Consider the following 16,575-nt stretch of genomic DNA (forward strand, 5'->3'; position numbering starts at 1 on the left):
CTGAGCAAGTGTGCAATTAAAAAACTCCAGCATACTTGTGCATTAAAAAAAAATAATTTTAGTGCAGTTATTGTCACACAGATCTTCCTTACTGCTGCAACAGTTTCAGATAGAGAAATCCATGATGATAATTTGCTTCTTAATATCATTTATTTTCTTAATTGTTTTCCTGGAGCCCTTCTTTAATAACAAAGCACATGAATTCAGTCATTCTGATGAAGCTCCTTTTCAGTTAGCAGCATTTTTCAGACTGGAATTCCTGTAGAAACACCAGAAATTCACTACTGGTTTCTTCCCTACAGTCATTATCTTTCCTTGTCATTCTGTTAGTGTTTCTGAGCAACAATCACGTAATTTTTCTGCAGACACAATTTTTGAGTCAGATTCATGTGCAATGCTGTAAATTCTTCAGTATTTCTGAAGACAAATTAAAGAAAGGTGCATGTTTTCCCCTTGGTCTACATCTGTAGTGTATGTTTAATTGAGGCTCTTTACTAAGGAGCACTATTTATATTCTTAGTAGGAAGAGAATCACTATACAGTTAACCCATTGCTTCTAGCCACTGATGAACAAATCACACTGACTGCAGAATTTAGCAGAGTGATTCTTTGCTGCTACAGCTAACTCCTTTTTTTCCCCTCAAATTAAACAGATAACATTTCCAATGCCTGGAGGACTTTGTCAATCAGAGATCCTGATAACAATTTTGGTACCTCTGCAAAATCAGGGGTCTGCTGAAGGAGCTTTATATCAGTATATATATGTACTTATATATAACTGGAGTATAACCAGCTGTTAAAATCTCAACTAGCTTCCCAACCAACTGAATGCCTCCAACAAATCTTGTTTCTTACTGCTACCTCACCAGGGCCTTCACACTTGTATCATCTATATTTGAGGCTATGGGGCCCTTACCATTTTTCCACTTCCTAATTCTTTATCCTTAACCAATGCACCAGACATCTCATGTACTGATAGCACTGAGCAGTGAAACACAGCTCTGCTACATCTCCAAATGAACACATCTGCAACAGGAGAGAAGGCAACAGTGTGAACAGAAACAAACAAACAAACAAACACCAAAAAACACCTCTAAAATAAATTTGAGATGATGACATGCCCAAGTAGGATAAGAACACAGAAGGTACAATGGTTCAGTAAAAGCAATAAATAAACTTCTACCAAGCATGACCTGCTGCTATGGGAGGTGAGAAGCAACCACCAGCCAGGTGTTCTAAGGCTGTGCATGTGCAAGGCTGGAGGTGAAGGGCAGGATTTTGCCTCAAGCTTCCGGCAGCAATCAAGAAGCCTAGCTGAATGTGAACTTAAAATCTTCTGAGTGAAAACGCAACATTTACTTGCTTACATGCGGCAAAGCTGGAAGTACTTGCAGTTATCAACTCATTCCAAAGTGTGTGCCCTCATCCAAGCTTTACCTTTGTATTTAAGGGTTTTACACAAGGTTTTTTCCCCAGCCATAGAGGAAGAGTAAGAAAAGAAAAATCTATTGATTTTAATGATTACAGGATCCTCCACTCACAAAGAAAGAAATTGTCTTCAGTGAAAAGAAATTGTTTTATGGACACAGGAAATGCATCATAACCAAAACCATAAAAAGCATCTATTTAAATGTCTCTGTCAAGATTTTCATTTCCCGTTAGAGACATTTCAGTGGATTCTTCTACCTGAACATGCTGTATGCAAATCATTGTTTGAGTCCTCCATAGCAACTGTTACTTGTTTTTTTCTGCTGCATCTTATAGGAGAATAACTTCTTTCTCTATGGACCTCCTCAAAGCATACTGCCAGCCCTAGATGACATTTCAACACTGCTTTCTCTGGTTAACCTATCAGTCATGGTGCATTACCACACTGGTATTTGTTACAAACTGCTTCTGCTGTCCATGGGCTTCCTGTGCAGAAGATGGGAGAAATCTTGACCAATTTACTATGAACTGTTTCTGTCAGTGGGGTCTGTCCACGCAGTGACTGCACTAAGCAATGCTACAGGACATCAGAGATGTTACTGCTCATCTGAAAAGTATTGGTGATAACAGCAAAATATCTCCTTTATAGAGAAAATATGGATGAGTTTCTGGTTACTCAAAACCCTCTTTGTGTTCTGAAGAGAAGGGTCTGGGGAGACCTGAGAGAGGCCTTTCAGTATCTAAAGGGGGGGCTATAAGAAAGAAGGGGACAGACTCTTCAGCAGGATCTGCTGTGATAGAACAAGGGAAAACAGTTTCAAACCAAAACTGGGGACATATAGATGGGATATAAGAAAAAAAGTTTGTGAAAAGTGTAGTGGAGCACTGGAGTGGGCTGTGCAGAGATACGATGGGTGTCCCCAACCCTGAAGACACTCAAGGTCAGTCTGTACGGGGCTCTGAGCACCCTGATCTACCTGTTCTTTGCAGGGAAGTTGGACTAGATGATCTTTAAGGGTTCCTCCCAACTAAAAAAAAAAAATATTTCTATGATTCTGTAATTCTATGTGTAAACCTGAAGCGCTCAGAATGCATTAGACTATGGAGGTATTTAATCTCGACTCATTACTGTGAGTGATTTGTTAATGTTTTGAGAAATAAAAGCGAAGAGTTAGTTTTCATTTCTTTTCATAACAAAATTTATCACTTAGAGTAAGTAGGACAGCTTCCTGAAATTTGAGAAAAATCTTAATTAATTCTTACCTAATTTAATGTATCACTGCAGAGCCAATATTGCATTTCAAACATTTAGAGTGTGCTAGTCATTATTCACCTGCCTCCAATGTTCAATCAAGGGTTCTAGGAGACAGAATAATCGAGAAAAACATCTGTTGAAATATGATCAAAGGAAACACTTGCTACTACTTACAGAATTGAAATGTGTTTGTAGAAAATCGAATGATTTCATAAATGATTCTCAACAGGAGTAAATTTACTACTATTTTTATTTGTAATGATTCAGTCATCAAGAAATAGAAGTAGGTGCTTGATGATAAACAGTTATGATTAGTTACAAGAATAATTTTGACATTGATGCAAAGACAATTTTGGTAGAATAGCTTGACAATTTTGCATTTAAAGTGGGAGAAGGCAACTGAAGACCAGGATGTCTAGAGTATGATTTAGTGATTACATCATATTTTGTAAATGAAGAGCTTACTCTCAAGGTTGTGTAGAAAGACCTTGTAGTCTGAAGGTACAAGTGAAAGCCAGAAAAGACATAGTACATAGTATAATATCATTTCAAAAGCACATAAAATTAATGATATTCTTCCCAGTATCTCTACGTTACTAAGTACTGCTAACAAGACATACAACATGACAATGTATTAACTAAATAAAATGTATTTAATTCCTTTTTTTCTCATTCCCACATGGAGCACAGTAAAAATAAAATCTGAGCAGAAATCTCTTGTTAGATGTTCTAAGCATATTAATTTCTTTTCTTACATGCTTATATCCCAACTCCTTCCATTAAATGTAAATGAAACCAACAAAACTTGTGCAGCAAAAGGTGCACAATTCTTATGAATATTGAGATAGCCTAAAAAAAAAGTTGAATAACACATGAAGACGTTTATCTCCTCTGGCAAATGTTTACAGTGCAGAGTAGAACTGACTGCATTTCTTTTTATGGGAACTTCAGTTCATTAAGTTCTGGCAGGTAAAAACACAGATGGCTGATGGCTGTATGACATATGAGAGCATAGAGTAGAATGAAGTTCAAAGCACTTAAGGAGGGACATGATTTGTACAATTTCCCATCAAGACTTATTATTTCCATGTTTCTTTTTTGTCTTTCTTTTTTCCCTTAAAGAATAATCTCAGAAAACTGTGAAGAATAACCCAGAAATACCCTTTTTTTCTGGACTTTCCTTGATTAAGCGGGTTTTGAAGTGATGTACCAGGATCCCATTAAGGCTGTGCTGTTTGGTGAGTACATTCTGAATAGGTGGAGTAAGACAGAGTTAAATCTTCACTGTGTTCTTGTAATAGACAACATCCGGAACATGTTTTCATGCTGCTTTTCGCTATCTTAGCAAAACATAACTTTGGGCTTTTTTTGATGACATATATTGTTCTTTCAGAGAGAGTTAATGCTTTGATTACAAGGGAATAAACTCTTCCTTGCAATATTTGTTTCCGATATAGCTTTACTCCTTTAAGAAAAAAAAAACATCTTAAAAGGAGGGATAGGTTCCTTCTTACTAGTTAATAGTCACTTCAGTATTGGTTAGGTCTTAATGGAAAGAAGGACTGCATTAAAAAAGGGGTGGCCAGCAGGGAGAGAGAGTGGTAGTCCTCCATTACTCAGCTCTTGTGAGGCCCCGTCTGGAGCACTGCATCCAGGTCTGGGGCCCCCAGCACAAGACAGATGCAGAGCTCTTGGAGCAGGTCCAGAGGAGGGCCACTAAGATGATCAGAGGGCTGGAGCACCTCTCCTATGAGGAAAGTTTGAGGAAACTGGGCTTGTTTAGCTGGAGAAGAGAAGGCTCTCAGGAGACTTCACTGTGCCCTTCCAGTTCTTGAAGGGAGCAGATAAAAAGGAGGGGGAACGACTGTCCACATGGTGGATAGTGATAGGACAAGGGGGGATGGTTTTCAACTAAGACAAAGGAGATTTAGGTTAGGTATTAGGAGGAAGCTTACACACCTTCTTTACTTCACAGAGGCATGAAAAACCATTTTCATTTTCCAGTAGGCAGGATGGTTGAGTGGCCTCACAGAAAGGCTCATTCTTACACAACCAAGAAGTATATATCTTTTTTGCAAGCCCCTTCGTGTTCTTCAGACTTCAGCAAAATGGATAGAGGCTACCCACTGTCCCAAGGAATGGAGAAGACCTATGCAGGTACATGTGTATACATATGCATGTAAGGAGGGTCTGGAATCCAGGTTCCACTTGTTCTGAAAAGAAGCTGAATGACTGAAACGTGGGCAAAGGACCGTTTTCTCCCTTGTGATCTCTTCTGAGAATACGTGACATCCGCATCTCAAGCAGACCGGGGTGCCTGAAACTGAGAAGATTAAAGGTCTCTTTTACTAAAATCAAATTCTGTGTCTCGCTTCAACCTGCAATATTTTACATGTGCACAGTGCCCCTAAAGCCAAAGAATTCTGCACTTCTGTACAAACATGAGAACCATTGCACAAGCAATACAGTTACGTATGCATTTAGAGCAAACAAAATCTAACTTAAAAAACAAAACAGCGCAGCTAGGTAGTTCTTATGTGTGCGGTTCTTCGGCATGTAAAAATGGTTTCATCCTCCATACTTGCTTTGGGATAAATTCTGCCTGTGTCAGCATATCTAGAGACTATTTCTTCAACACAAAAAGAATAGAGAGCAAAAACAATGATATGGAGACAGATGAGCCAACATTTATTTGCTGTTGGTTAGCTATGAATTATGACTGTCACAATTGCATTTCACCCAAAAGAAAAGATATAAAAAGAATCTACATTTCATGGAACAAGTTAGAAAATGATTTGCATGAATGAATGAAGTCTGCAATAACTGCTGTAAAGTAGTTCAAAACTACTCTACAAATGTGATCATTTAATCCTGAATGTTATGTAACAAAAGGTTTCAATCACTTTTCTTCAACAGCCAAAAGAATTAGAGGAGGTGATTCATTTTGTTAGCCCTGAAAGGGCCAAGGCATGTTCATGCACGGCTATTATCTTACAGCTTGCAACTGAGAAGAACTTAACATTCTGAATTTCTCAGGCATTGTTCTCCCCACTGCAATCCTGAAGGATCACAAAGATGGAGATAGCGGAAGATACTTTATCTGACTATCACTCATAGTTAATTTGTAATTGCTTGAATATTTTGGATGGAAACATAAACCTGCTTGTACTCGACACAAAGAAATTCTTTAAATATATTTACAAAAAGATTAACAGCAAGAAAATATTGGTGATGTCCATGGAAATACTGATGTATGTTAAAGGAAATAACAATTCCCTAACCCACCCAAAAATATCATTTCATTCTTTCTTCTTCGTATGCTTCTCTTTATTTCCATGCAAAGATGGTGCTACTCCAACAACCCAAACAGTGAGCAGGAGTGCTGAGCAGCTCCACAGACATGCTTTGTCATGGACCAGATGTAAATGCTCTCTCAAGTGATTCCCAGGCAGAGCTTAGGAGTCACAATGCTGCAGAAGCCTCTTGCAGGAGGCAATTTGCAGATAGAAACCTCATTTTTCATAGCACAGAGGATTTAATTTGCTGCTGTTCATTCTGTACACAGACAATAGCAAAGCTGGCAACTTGTTCAGGCACTTCAGATCTTCCAGAACTGATTTTCCGACTCTCCAGCTTTCTACTGGCTGTATAGGGAACGCTGGTGCTTAACTTGGATGCCCAAACTCTGTTGACATCTCTGGAGTGAAGTCACTGACTGAGACTTCAGTGACTGAAACAGGTGGTCAGAACCTAGACTTTGATCGGAGGCCTATCGTAGTATAGCCTTAAACCTCTATGTTCTGACTCATTTATTATTTCCTTGCCATGTGTGATAGATAAGTAGAAGACCTTTTTTGTGCTGCACCGAGAATTTGCTTCTCTCTTGAAAAACTGATATAATAACACAAAAAAGCAAAAGTTACAGATATGATAAAATTAAGACAAAATGATTAATAAATGATGATAAATAAAATGGTAAAATAATGATTAAAAGCTTTGAGAAATACATGCCATAAAATGCACAAGAACAATGAACTCCTAAACAACATTAACAACCAAAAACCCATTATCTCCTCAAGCACTAATATTATCCTAAACAATTTAAAAGTAGTAGTAACAACATACTCAAGAAAGGCAAAATCGCACTTAGGTGAATTAGGCACTAATACCACCTTCTTGCACAGGATGCAAGCATATAGCACTCCCTGAAAAGCTCTGAAACAATTTTCTTGGAAACTGACAGAAAGTTAAAGTGGCCCATGTGGAATTGCCCAACTGCATGTTGGCATCAAAAGAGCTTGGCCAGCACGTCGAGGGAGGTGATCCTCCTCCTCTGCTCTGCACTGGTGAGGCCACATTTACACTGCTGTACCCAGTTCTGGGCACCTCAATTAAGTGAAGTTAAAAGACAGGGACCTCCTAGAAGGAGTCCAGCAGAGGACGACCACAAGGATGACTGGGGGCCTCCCATGTGAGGAAAGGCTGAGTAACCACGCTCCGTTCAGCCTGGGGAAAAGGACACTGAGAGGGGATCTGGTAAATATTTATCACTATTATACATAACTGTTATATATAACTATTTATAACTAAAGGAAGGTGGGAGGCAAATGGGTGAGGCCAGGCTCTTCTCGATGGTGTGTAGCAAGAGCACAAGGAGTAGTGGCCTAAACCTTGTACATAGGAAGCTTCGTACTAATATGCAGAAGAACTTCTTTATGGTAAGGGTGATGGAGCACTGGAACAGGTTGCCCAGATAGGTTGTGGGGTCTCCTTCTCTGGAGACATTATACAAAAACAGCCTGGATGCATTTCCCATGTGACCTAATCTAGGAGTTCCTGCTCAGGCAGGGGATTGGACTCGAGCAGCTTCCCAGGTTCCCTCTAATCCCTGTCATTCGGTGATTCTGTAATTCTGTCGTTGGTATGGAGAAGAGACAGCAGCTATAAATAGGAAGACTTGGTAAAGAAATACTCTTTTCACATCTTGGCCAGGATTCTGGCAATTATTTATTTTTAATAAGTAATACAATTTTTTTTTAGCCCTTCCCTTCCCTTCCCTTCCCTTCCCTTCCCTTCCCTTCCCTTCCCTTCCCTTCCCTTCCCTTCCCTTCCCTTCCCTTCCCTTCCCTTCCCTTCCCTTCCCTTCCCTTCCCTTCCCTTCCCTTCCCTTCCCTTCCCTTCCCTTCCCTTCCCTCCCCTCCCCTCCCCTCCCCTCCCCTCCCCTCCCCTCCCCTCCCCTCCCCTCCCCTCCCCTTCCCTCCCCTCCCCTCCCCTCCCCTCCCCTCCCCTCCCCTCCCCTCCCCTCCTCTCCCTTCCTCTGAGCTCTTGGGTTCCGGTTCCATGCTGACGCAGGGAATCACCTCAGCAGGTGATGGAGAGCCCCTGCCAGGGAGCAGCTGCTGGGCACCGTTGCCTGGCGTTGTCTTAGTGACTGGGGACTCCATGTCCTGCTGGGGACGCCCAGCAGGAGATGGGCTCGCTCTGGAGGGCAGGCAGCTTTTCCCCGTACCCTCATCCCCAGCTCCTTTTGCCACAATGCTGTGACATGCAGCTGCTCCCTGGCACAGAGCCACTTCAGGGCCCTTTGCAGAGCCAGCCCACTCCCTCTCATCACCCCTCAGCTCTCAGCCCACTGGGCACAGACAGAGCTGCCGACATGGGTGCCCCTGCTGCCATCCTGGGCTGGGAATGCAGCAGTGCTCACCTGTTCCTCCTGGCAGTCTTGCCAGTTCCACACCACAGAGAAGAGCAGCTCGTGAAGGTTCTCATAGATCTGCTTTTTCTCCATGGCAGTCCAGGGGCATTGCATTCCTGAGGACAAGTAATTCTTGACTCCATCCAGCCACTGTTTCAAAACTGAAAAAACAAAATAATAAAAAAAATTAATTAATTAATTTTTTTTTTTTTTAAGAGAGTGAGAGAAAACGGAGGCTGTGAGAGTCTGCAGCAGGGCTGCTCTGGGGCCGGCACTCACCAGCACAAGCGATGCGCAGGATCTGGCCACTCTTCACCTGGCCCACCACACTGCGCAGGCCTGCCAGCATCAGCCACACAAAGGGGATGCACTGTGGAGCTGCAAAGAGGAAGGAGAGGGCCACAGTCAGAGCCCCGGCAGCAAGGTAGGTGGACAGCAGCCCTGCAGCCCCCAGCTCAGTGCAGATCACACTCAGAGGGCAGAGACCCCTTTCCCGGTTGTTATAGATGTCAGGAGGTTGAGGGTACTCTACCATAGGTGCTGAAGAGTTTGCTCAGGGTGTTGAGCACAAACTCCTTGGACATGTCCCCCGCGGCCTTCAGGTGGCTCTGGAGCTCAGCCATCACCAAGGTGAAGTGCGTCCGAGCCAGAGCCACCAGGACATTGCTGGCAGCTGTCTTGACATTGCTGGTCACGCCCTGGAAGAGAGACACTGGTGACACGCAGCCCAGGAGACTGCCTGAGGCCCTTGGAAGAGCTAAGCCCCCACCATCCGCCAGCAGAACACCAGCGTGGGCAGGCGGTTGGTTCCCTTTGCCTTTGGGAGTGAGCCCTCACCTGGGCTGCCGTCAGGTCCCGGGACACCTCTGCCAGCAGCCGGTTCACCACTCCGCACGGCGGGCGGCTGCTGTCTTGGCACAGGGCGCTCTCCAGCTCACAGTACGCCTGCGCTCGGTCACCCTGGGGACAAGGATCAGTCACGCTCGCTTTGCCCGCTGCCACCCATCGCTCTGTGGATGTGCTGCCGGGCCTGGCACCCACGGCACCGTGGCCCTGGGCCAGGAGGGCAAGGGTTGCTGGTTGGATGTCCCCAACTCACCTCCTGATCTTGCAGGCGCTGAAGCAGTAAGGTCGCGGCGCAGGTAGGGACAGGGCTTGACACCCTGCTTCTCTCCCTGCGACGCGTACGCCTGGGCACGCAGCCCACACAAGCAAAGAGACCTGGAAGGAAAGAGCAGAGCAGCTGCTGCAGGTGTTGCTTGGAGCCAGGGCCGAGCACCCGGCCAGCTGTGGGAGGAACGCTCCTCCAGCTCCACAGCGCAAGGCTGCGTGTGGTTGGCGGGGACAGGGGAGGGAGCTTTCCCCTTGCTGGGGTGCTGGGGAAACCACGGTGAGCAGCTGCACTCGGCAGAGCAAGGACAGCGCTGCTGGCACGTCCTAAACAGACACTGGAGGCACACGTGTGCTCGGGCAGCGTCGTGGTGTCCAGAGAGGTGGAGGGACTCACCTCGAAGGGCTCTCAGCCTCTCCATGATAGCAGGATGCCTCCAGATAGACACAAAGCTCTCTCTGGTTCCACTTCCTGCGGGTCCCACAAGCGGACTGAGCCACCGCTCCCACCGCTCCACAAGGGTGGATGACGCAGCCACTGTGACACCACACTGCAGTGTCACCTCACAGAGAATGAATGACGCGCCCCGGGCTGGGGACCAGACAGGTCCCCAGGGCAACCCTGCAGGCCCTCAAACACAGCGCGCTTGTGTGATGCAATCGGCTCTGGGGTTCCTGTTCCATGCTGATGCAGGGAATCACCTCAGCAGGTGATGGAGAGCCCCTGCCAGGGAGCAGCTGCTGGGCACCGTTGCCCGGCGTTGTCTTAGTGACTGGGGACTCCATGCCGGGAGGCACTGAGGCCCCCATCTGCTGCCCCGACATCCTCTCCAGAGAGCTTTGCTGTCTACTGGGGGCACGTGTCAGAGATGTTAAGGAGACTCCACCGCATCTGATCAAAAATGAATACATTAATAATAGAGAAAAATCTTCTTTATGGTGAATGTAACAGAACAGCAGAACGGGCTGCCCAGAGAGGTTGTGGGGTCTCCCTCTCTGGAGACATTCAGAACCCACCAGGACACATTCGTGTGTGACCTAATCTAGGTGTTCCTGCTAAGGCAGGGGGATTGGACTGGATGATCTTTCAAGTTCCCTTCCAATCCCTGACATTTAGTGAAACACATCCCTCTCACAGAGACGTCCAGTGATCCCAGGATGTCCATGCACAGCTCCTGGAGAGCTCCTTCTTCCTGGACGGTGTCTTGTTCATGATGCTGCCACCTTGTTCAAAGCAGAGGTGGGAGGTTCCTTTTTCCCCCTTGTTTGTTAGTTTCTAAGCCTTTTGCACATTTTTCCAGCCATGAGTCAAGGCTGTTCAGGCAGTCTTCCCTCTTTGGTGTTTTTTGGACAATAAATATGTGTTGTTAAAATGGAAGGTTAAATCACGAAAGAGGGATTGCCTGCGCTACTGAAAGCATTTGTGTTATTTGCTCAGATGCACCCCTGGGAGCTGAGATCTAGGAGAAAAATCTCATTTGATCCATAGGTGCTATACACTTGAAAATGTGGCTCCTCAGTGCTATCTTGGTAAATCTCCTTCAACATGCTTGAATTGGATGCAGAATGTGCAGTCACCTTTCTTGATCAAAGGAGGGGTTTCCCTAAAGCTTACTCTTGAAATCCGTGGTTACGAGTTTGCTTCAGTCACCCATGCACTGTGCAATGGTCAGCAAAAAGTGTTCAGATTTAATGTCAACAGCTCTTGGTATAACACTCCTTCACAGCAAAGCTGAGCAATGAGAAGAAGAGGCAAAATCTGCTCAGTCGTGATGAGTCGTGTCTTGTCCTTTACCAGTTCAGCAGAGCACAAAATACCCATCTCTTCAATGAGGAAAAGGGGTAATGAAGCAGATGCAGGAGCAGGAAACCAAGCTGGAATGGGGACTTAAGACCAGGTGATAGTGCCCTTTGCAAATGAAACAATTCACTAGAAAGTGATTTCCACCTCTCTGTCCCCGAAATGTCCCTTGACTTAAACTGAAGGCACATTTTTCCCCTCCAAAATTAGTACATTGGTAACTGGGCAAGAGTTTATCTCCTGATTCCACAATGTCCTTCTCTCTTTCAAATTTGTATTTTTATTGCACCATTCCAAATACCTGGATCACTACCACTGCTGCAACATTAATAAAATGCTCTACAATATGAACAAATTACTGTGCTTTGAGTGCTATTAAAAAAAAACAGCAACAAAAAAAAACAAAAACAACCAACACTGGCTGCTGACAGCTTTCCTGAGAGAAATGAGGATAATAGAAAGTGCCTAGAATGATTGTGTCCTTCTGAGGTCTGATTGCATGGAAAGGTAGCAGAAGACCTGTTAAGTCCCCTGTAGGCTGACACTTGGGCAGCTGTCAGTGACATCAAGTTCCTTGTCCATCTCATCATAGTTTGTGACTACAGCATACTTATTTAGTTGCTCTTGAGCTGTATAAACTCAGTTTTTCCATCACACTGGCAAGCAGTTGGCATGCCTTGCCTTTTTCCTCCATCTTAAGACTAGACAATGAAGCCACAGAGCATACAATAGTGGTTATTTTCCTGTGTCGCTTGGCATGAGCTGGAGAGTACCTTGGACTGATCCTGAAAAAATTCTATGGCAGACTTCTCTAACTTGGCTCAAACAAACTTCAAATAGCATATCTCCTAGAAAATAAATCTGCATTTGACTGATACTAAGAGGTCATGGTCCATCAACTGCACTAAAATGTTTTTAAAGCTGTCCCAATGCGCGCCCATACAATGAACCAGGGAGGCTCCCTCCAAGGTTTTTTTCTATCTGGTACAGAAAATGTATTTATAAGTTCACTTAGATACACACTTATTCAGCAGGCTGGAGTGATTCCAAATTAAGTGGGTTTTTAATTAAAAAAAATTCTACCTAATTATATCTTTTTCCTCATGAGACAGAAACAGATACAAAGGTGCCATTCTGACTTCTCTAATAAATAGCTTGCATTTTATTTACTTATTAAGACCATTTAGTGCTCCAGAATAGTCCCAGTTCAAGGGCTGTAAAATGCCCATTTTTTATTATTTTTCAGTGGCCATTTTCCCCACTGTGCCTGTTGATCTCATTGAAGAGCTGAGGCATCCGCTCCCAGATTTCTCATGTGCTAAGTGTAGCGGAGCGGCTGGGTGGCATCACAGGGGGAAGGAAGTGAGGGGGAAAAGGAACAGCAAGAGGAAAGAGGGGAGGAGGGCACAAACGGACAAATAGATAAAGTGGAGCATGAACGCACACTGCAGGGATGCACTTTTGAATAGGAAGAGGTCTGTACAGCAGCAAGATGCATACCTGGAGATGACAGATGTGTTCCCCTAAAGCACTAATCTGTTGTCTCAGTTATTGTTCTGGGTCTTTTTCTCCCCTTCTGCAAATACATGCTTTCATTTCTGACAACAAACACTATGCTTTTTGATTGAGGATCCAGAATACTGTTGCTATTAAAATAAATTAATATGCATATATAGCACTTTGTTGTGTATGCACACAAGTTGTGTGTATAGTCACTATGGATTACTGCCCCAGAATGTGCCATCATAAATTAGAGTGCAACTGCTCCAGTCTATTAGTAACCCACTACTGGCAATTGCCTGGGGGACTATTTCATGGCAGTTTCCATGTGCAAATATGGTATTTGTTATAGAATCACAGAATCCTTAGAGTTGGAAGAGACCTTTAAAGGCCATCTAGTCCAAGTCCCCTTCAATGAACAGGGGCACCACAGCTACATCAGGTTGCCCAGGGCCTGATCCAGCCTCACCTTGAAAGTCTCCAGGGACCACATCTCTGGGCAACCTGTTCCAGTGCCTTCCCACCCTCACTGTTAAAGATCTTTTCCTTATATCCAGTATCCCAGTATTTCCTGTTTTTCTATTGCAGCAAACAGAAAGAAACTCACAATACTAACCACTGCCTAGTTACAAATATGAAATCCATTAGGTCAGTTAGCAGCAGAAGAAACACTTGTGTCCATATTTAGGGTCATTATCAAATCTGCTTCAAACATAGATGCAGTCAGCTTAATGCAACGCCTCTCCTCCCATCAGTGTGTATGTATGCACGTGCATACACAAGCACAGAAAACACGTATATCAATTATTTGCATGTGGAAATGCAGCCAGGTGAGCTCTGCAATGGCATGAAGGCACACAAATAGGCATGTGTGAAAATGAGTGTAAAAAAAGCTCCCTTTAAACACTGGATTTGGAGACTGACCTCCCAGTGCTGTTCCCTGGGCCTAATTCCCTATGGCGAACACCAGCAGGAGCAGATTTCCAGCCCAGCTGCAGCAGCTGACAGCTCTGCCTGTGGCCTGGATTTAAATTGCTCTGCTGTTAGTGGTAGTGGGGGACAGGGTTGGCTTGTGGGAGCAAAGCCTGGGGGTAAGTAGGGCTACCAGCACATTGCTGGTGGAGCATAGGTCTGTGTCCAGATGTATGCATATTACAGACAGCAGAAACCTGGTGTTAAACTCTCTCTCCATCATCTACACATGGTGGAGATAACCTGGTTATCTATAACCAGGTTCTAACCTGGTTATCTGGCTTTTGCTCAGTCAGGGGATGAAACTGCCTTCTTGCCAGGCCCCTTGATCTGGATGGGGACAGGACTCCCCAGGTCTCTCCGTGGGCCCCCTTCCTCTGCTTCAGACAACTTCTGGAGGGAGCCATTTGGCTGGCTGCTGCCAATTGCTTCATTTTCCTCTTCCATTGTCTGCGGTGGGGGAGATGGCCAAGTATCTCATAAACAGCAGTGTTAAAGATGATCTCAGAGTGCCAACTGTGAGTGGAAAAAAGGCAGCAGCAGGCAGCTGGAGGAGGAGGGCTGGGCAGCCCCATCCCAGCCTGGGGGCAGGAGCAGCCCATCAGGATGAGTAGGCAGCAGGGCAGGTCCTGGCCATCCTTTTCTGGCTTGAAGGGCCTGTGCAAAGTTCAAGGGCTCTTCACAATGAAGCAGCTGGGCAACACCTGCAAGCAGTTTACTTAAGTCCTTACTGGCTTATTTTGGGAATCTGACTGGGTGCCAGGCTGGAGGCTTCTGAGGAAGTAAATACTTCAAGACAAAATACTCAAGTGTTTTGCCTAAGCCGTGCCTGTCGGCAGGGGCAGAAAATAAAACAAAGCAAAGTGTGCATTCAGTGAGAGCCTGGCAAGATGGAACGTGGAGCTAAGAGACGCATCCTGAAGCCAGGATGGAGGTGGCTGGGCGCCAGCAGGGCAGCTTCAGCCAGGCTTGTTGCTACTTGCAAGGCCAAAGCCCAGGCCTAACAGAACTCAGAAACTCTACGGTAAAATAAGGAGTCCACGAAAGACCATGTAAGACCAAAGTGCTCCTGTATTTATCACAGATATACACGCAGAGTGAGCTAATAAGGCACTACAATACTCATGATAAATACTAAATGCTAAACTGAGGAAGCGTGGTCTTGACAACTGAGTAGTGACGTGGACTTGAACCAGCTGAAGGAAACAAGCCAGAGAGTTGTGGTCAGTGGAACAGAGTGAGTCAAGTTGGAGGCCTGTATCTTGTGGAGTCCCTCAAGGGTCAGTACTGGGACCCGTACTATTCAACATACTCATCAGTGTCTTGGATGAGGCAGTAAAGCGCACTGTGAGCAGGCTTGCTGATGCCACAGAACTGGGAGGAGTGGCTGACATGCCTGAAGGCTGTGCTGCCACCCAGCGACACCTGGACAGGCGGAGAGTTGGGTGGGGAGAACTTGAATGAAATACAACAAGGGCAAGCGTAGGGACTTGTATCTGGGCAAGAACGACCCCACATACCAGTATAGGTTAGGGACTGACCTGTTGGAGAGCAGCGTAGGGGAAAGGGACCTGTGGGTCCTGGGGGACAGCAGGGTGACCATGAGCCAGCACTCTGCCCTTGTGGCCAAGAAGGCCAATGGCACCCTGGGACATACTAGAAGGGGCATGGTTAGGAGGTCAAAAGAGGTTATCCTGCTTCTCTACTCTGCCCTGGTGAGACCGCATCTGGAGTATTGTGTCCAGTTCTGGGCCCCTCTGTTCAAGAAGGACAGGGAACTGCTTGAGAGAGTCCAGCACAGAGCCACAAAGATGATGAAGGGACCAGAGCATCTCCCTTACGAGGAAAGTCTGAGGAAGCTTTGGCTTGGAGGAGACTGAGAGGTGACCTAATGAACGCTTATAAATATGTAAAGGATGTTGGGTTGAGAACTGGCTGACTGGCAGAGCACAGAGGGTCGTTGTTGGTGGTGCAGAGTCCGGTTGGAGGCCTGTAACTAGCGGTGTTCCTCAGGGGTCTGTGCTGGGTCTGGTCTTGTTCAACATCTTCATCAATGACCTTGATGAGGGGATAGTGGCCACCCTCAGCAAGTTTGCCGATGATACAAAGTTGGGAGGATTGGCTGACACGCCTGAAGGCTGTGCTGCCATTCAGCAAGACCTGGATAGGCTGGAGAGCTGGGCAGAAAGAAACCGGATGAGGTTTAACAAAAGCAAGTGTAGAGTCTTGCATCTGGGGAGGAATAATTCCATGCACCAGTACAGGTTGGGGGATGAGCTGCTGGAGGGGAGCTCTGCGGAAAGTGACCTGGGTGTCCTGGTGGACGACAGGTTGGCCATGAGCCAGCAGTGTGCCCTTGTGGCCAAAAAGGCCAATGGCTTACTGGGGTGCATTAAAAAGAGCGTGGCCAGCAGGTCAAAGGAGGTGATCCTCCCCCTCTACTCTGCCCTGGTAAGACCTCATCTGGAGTACTGCGTCCAGTTCTGGGCTCCCCAGTACAAAAAAGACAGGGATCTCTTGGAAAGAGTCCAGCAGAGGGCCACGAAGATGGTGAAGGGCCTGGAGCATCTCCCCTATGAGGAAAGGCTGAGTGAACTGGGTCTGTTCAGCCTTGAGAAAAGGAGACTGAGAGGGGACCTGATCCAGGTCTATAAATATCTAAGGTGTGGGGGGCAGAATGGCAAGGCCAGACTCTTTTCAGTGGTGAGTGGAGACAGGACAAGGGGAAACGGCCAGAAACTGGAGCATAGGAAGTTCCGCACAAACATGCGCAAGAACTTCTTTACAGTGAGGGTGACGGAGCACTGGAACAGG

Source organism: Lagopus muta, chromosome 1, assembly GCF_023343835.1.
Source record: "Lagopus muta isolate bLagMut1 chromosome 1, bLagMut1 primary, whole genome shotgun sequence".
NCBI classification, from domain to species: Eukaryota; Metazoa; Chordata; class Aves; order Galliformes; family Phasianidae; genus Lagopus; species Lagopus muta.